Source organism: Chrysochloris asiatica, unplaced genomic scaffold (genome assembly GCF_000296735.1).
Source record: "Chrysochloris asiatica unplaced genomic scaffold, ChrAsi1.0 scaffold00437, whole genome shotgun sequence".
NCBI classification, from domain to species: domain Eukaryota; kingdom Metazoa; phylum Chordata; class Mammalia; order Afrosoricida; family Chrysochloridae; genus Chrysochloris; species Chrysochloris asiatica.
Window position 1 is genome coordinate 48,732 of NW_006408955.1, and position 5,215 is coordinate 53,946.

Below are 5,215 nucleotides of genomic sequence, written 5' to 3' on the forward strand. Positions count from 1 at the left end.
GTTGTGGTGTTGGAGGAGAATACTAAAAGTGCCATGGACTGTCAAAAGAACCAATAGATCTATTTTGGAAGAAGTGCAGCCAGAGTGCTCCTTGGAGGCCAGGATGGCTAAGCATCGTCTCTCATACTTTGGACATATTGTCAGGAGAGAACAGTCGCCGGAGAAGGATGTCATGCTGGGTAAGATGGAGGGTCAGAAAAAAAGAGGAAGACCCCCAACGAGATGGATCAGCCAGGTGGTATCATTGATGGCATCAAGTGTGGAAGCAGTGGTGGGGTTGGCCCAGGATCGGACATTGTTTCGTTCTGCTGTGCATGGGGTCCTTATGAGTCGGTTCCGACTCGATGGCACCTGACAACAACAACAACAAATATTCAGAAGTAGTCTGTCTTTCCTTCTTCCTAGTCCATCTTCATCTGAAAGATCAGCTGAAACCTATCCAATGTGGGTGATCCTGCTGGTATTTAAAATACCTGGGGCATAGTTTCCAGAATCATAGCAACAGGCAAGCCACCATGACAAATTGATAAATGAGTGGTTGAAGGGTTGGTTATACACAAACACACACATAATTCCTGTTGTGGGTAGAAATTAGTTTCTATGGTAAACAAACACATAAGTCACTGGTTTTTGCTCTCCCACATTGAAAGGCTTCCTGCTCACAAGGCCCCAGGTTAAAGGTTGGAACAGAACTGGTGGGTCTTCTGAGGTGACCCTTGTAGTTCTGTGTTCCAAAACATAAAATTTATCTTGGTGGGGTTTAATTCTGGACACATGGACCCATGTTTCTATGTTGTTTAACACATTCTCCTGTGGGGCTAAACAATAAAACTTGGTAAGGTCAAGATGGGTTCAAGTTGGTTTGAAGGGCCTCTTTCTCTCCAATATTTCAATAACACCCAAATTCCAGGCTCTATAGCTGGTCGAGTAGCTCCTTGGTTGGGACTGGAAAGCGTTTGTTGGCCATAGTCTAAAAGAGCTTGTACTTGCCCTAAGTTAGTTAGTTATATGGGTAAGAAGTTCCTTAACATCAGGATGAGTACTAATAGCTTGTAAAATGAAGGGATAGCCATACTTAACTTCAATGGGGCTTCTCCCAATCATCCCTTTAAGACTGGCTCTGGTCCTCATTAGGGCAATTGGTAGACCTTGCATCCAGTTTGGTTTTGGTTCGTTGGCATATTTTAGCTAATGTTCTTTTGAGAATTTGGTTAGCCCTTTCTACCTTGCCAGATGTCTGAGGTCTCCATGCAGTATGTAAGTAATAGGTAATTTCCAGGGCTGAGGCTAAACCCTAGGTAAATTTTGCTGTGAATGCTGGCCTGCTGTCACTTTGCCTTTGGGTTTTGAGACTGAACCTGGGTATGATATCCTTAAGGCTTTCTTTGTCTGAGAAGGAAAGGCCTCTACTCAGTCAGTAAAGGTGTCAACCATGACTAATAGGTATTTGTAGCCTTGTCATCAATTCATGACAATGAAGTCAATCTGCCAGTCCTCTCTGGGAAAGGTTCCTCTTCTTTGAATAGGTTGTAGTAAAGGAGGAGGTCCTATTCCTCCCTCAGGGTTATTTCGGGTACATGTAGTAAAACTTCAGGTCACCTTTTTATTTTTCTTGCATGTCTAATGATACCTATTTTCTTTATTAATAGTCCCAGTGACTCAGCTTCTGTGTGAAAAGCTTGATGGAAGTTACTCACAAATTTTCTGGGAAGGGCCCCAGGAACATATATGCTTTTCCCTGGAATTCCCCCCAGCCAGGAGAATGAAGGCTATATAACCCTGCTCTTTGTCCCATTGTTTTTCTGCAGCATAGGCTAATGGAGTAGAAAAATGGCTGATTCTAATGTCCCCTGGTTAGAAGGGTCATAATAGTTGAATCTCTCTACTTTTTAGCTTCCTAATTGGCTTTATTGTTTTTGTGGCTGTGGGACCTTCCTTGAGATGTCCTTGACAATGCATAACAGTGACCTGAAGTGGTAGGAGGACAGCCTGTAAAAGTTCTTTCTAGGGTAAGGTGCACCAGGCTTAGGTATGATTTTTACTGGTTCAGTGCCTGGGACAATTTGGGATAGCTCCCCTCTTCACAGGAATGGGTCTATGTCTTGCAGTTGGGGGATAATATTGATTTGAATGACCAAAACTGTTTGGGTAATTACTACCCAAAATACAGATCTGGGATAGAATTGCAATTATGAGTTGACTTTGCTGAAAAAGTTAAGACCCAGTAGTGGAACAGGGGTTTCAGGAACTACTAAAACTCCATCAGATATTAGAACACCCCTCCAGAGGAGCATAGGCATTTTATATAGCCATGTGGGCTTTCCATCAATAACCACAATTGAGACAAGAGGAAAAGGGAAGGAGTCTGAAGGACTTAAGGACTGAATAAGAATAAGTTGTTACCGCATCAGTTAGAAACTCAATTGACTTACCAGAGCCATGCATAAAAATTGGGGTTCACTTAGAGAATTTTTGATGGTGCGTCTGGGAACAACTGGCAACCCTGGGCCTCCTTAAGTGTCCTGGTCCTCAGCCACTAAAGTTGTGGCACCTCTGCCTCCTCCATTTGAGGACAAGAGTTAGTTCCTAGTCCAGTGGCCCATTTTTCCGCACCTGGAATGAGTTGTTTTCGGGGTGCAACATGGGCAGGTCTTTGATCACTAAATGGAACCAGAGAGTTGTGCTTAAAATGCCCTAGCTTACACTCCTTTTGACCCCCGAGATTGCCTGGAGGAGCCAGGTGGGAGCTAGCTGAAACAGTGACTGCTACTAATTTGACCCCCTGGTGTTCCCCCTCATTACTTCTGTGTCTCAGGTGTGGCCTCCTCCAACAGATGGGCAGCCTCAGTCCTAACTTCTGAAGTTTGGCTGTTCAGTTTCTGCCAACTTTGAAAAATTGACATGCTTTATCTGAATGACTTTCCCTCGTCCCACTAGACAAAAGGCCATATGGTTACAGCTGGTAATTCCAGCGACTATTTGGTAGCCTCAATTGGGGTTAGCAGGTGGCACTACTGCCATCCCTAGAGAGAGAATTGTTTGATGTGTGTGCAATTGGTCTTGGTGTGTTTGAGTTTCTTGGGAAAGAATGACAGAAATATCCCTCCAAGTGAGTTCAAACAACTTATTAAGTCTATCAAACTGTTCAATTAATTTCCCAGGCCCTGTGAAAAGCTGCATGGCTTTTCCTTGTTTGAGACTAAATCTGCTAGGCCAAAATGGACTTGTACTCTCATAAGCCCTCCCTGCCAGGTTAGGTGTTGCTTATAAGGGCAATACAGTTGGCAGATATGGGTACATGGGGTAGGTATATGTGGGAGGGGATGGGGCAAGTTCCCCGTGGGTACAGTAGACATGTTTTCTGGTTCTTTCCCTTCCTTGGCTACTCCCTTTGTTTCCCCTTTAGAGGTGGGGCCTTGAGGTGTCCCTGGAGTTCCCCTTTTTCTATGGGGTAAGCCTCGAGGCAGTCTTTCTCAGTTTTGGATGGCCCCTTAGAAACATAAAGGCCTGAGCACAGGGAACCTCTGATCACTTTCCCTCCTTCCTACAAAATAAATCTAACTGCTGAAGGATGGTATTGTAATTTAAACTCCCATTTGGATTCAAGATTCCTGATCACCCAGAATATACTCATGCCACACCGTATTATAAAAGATCGGTCTCTTTTTTCTGGAGATTCTCAAAGCCCAGAGTCTTCCAGTTCTGCTGCAAACAACCCAAAGGTGTCTGGTAGGGAATGGATTCATTTTGTCCCATGGCACTATGGGAAGATGATAAAAGAGTAGTTTGGCCCCATCTCTAGTGTCTTGGATCTGAATAGTGTTCCTTGAGATGGGGAGATTCAGGCATCCCCACAATCTCTCCTAGCTTTCTTGTAAGACAACAGAGTTCCTGTCCCACAGCAGGGGAGATGGTTGTTGGCCTGGAGGCTGGCCAACAACGAAGGTGTGTCCCCCAGGCCCAGGGTAAGACCACAAGACTATCACAACCAGTGCCACCTATCTGCATTCTGGAATTCATGGAAATAAATCCGTTCCAGTGTGCAAACCCCCTTTGTGTATTAGCATGGAGTGTGGAACGAAGGATAGGCATATGAATTCCTGGTAAAGTCAGAACAAAAGGAGGAGTGTGGCTCCTCCCATCATGCTGTTTGACACATTCTTCTGGATTTGGCCTATTATATAGATTAACTAATGTTCTGGGATTCTCAAGGCTAGAATGGAGTGATTGGGTAGTCACTACAATAGAGGGGTGGGGATAAATCATCAAGGCAATTGGCCAAAAATGGTAACTAAATCTTGGAGGCTATATTTCTTCTTCCCCCACTCTCTTCCATGACTAATCACCCACGATTATGTCTTGGCCATTGATGGGTGGAGCCCTCTGGATCAGGCATCCAGTAAAACAGTACCCCTGAATTCTTGCCAATTACATTCTTTCTACAGAGTCAGAAGAACCAATCTGCAGGCCCAGTCCTGAACCTATTCTATAAGGGAAAGCTTCACTCAGTTACATATTGAAAGGCAAAGTCTTAATATAGACACAAGAAACAAACGTGAACACAGAGTTCAGGGAGACCCTGCAGAGTAGTCTCCTGACTAGAAGTCACAATCAACTGCTGAAACTAATTACAGGCTTGCAAAGGAGCTCTCTGTCCAGGCCCCAAGATACTCAAGAAGAGCTTCAAAGTTAAGAATTTAAAGATACAATGGTCAAGAGCAGCTGAGGCTAGACATACTGAAACAGGGACAGATTGGAGCACCCAGTTTCTTTGATCAGAGGGAGGGACTGTCTCTTTGTTTTCCAATGCCAGACTAGTGACTCAAAAATCCTGAGGTGAAAGGGAGAAAGACAAAAGAAAAGTAGGCAACTTAAACAGAGGATCAACACAAATCATACCTACAAGGAGTAGGCTCAGATTGTACACTCATGCCTTACCTCAAAGGGAGAGAAAACAGCAAAGTGGGGTTTCTTGTCATGGGTTCGAGTGGAATTCCTGGATTTGGCATCAAAGATGTCATATGTTCCCTCGTCCCCCTCTCTAGGAGCCTGAGGACTCAGACTTAACTGGTGTCACTGCTTCTCAGCTATGCAAGCACATTGGGCATTCATTCATAAGATTTCTTGGAAAAGGATGATATACTTGAGAGAGAGAGAAGTGGGTCTGTCTCTGTGAGTGGAGAAGACCTGTCTTCCTCTTTTTTTTTTTTTTTTT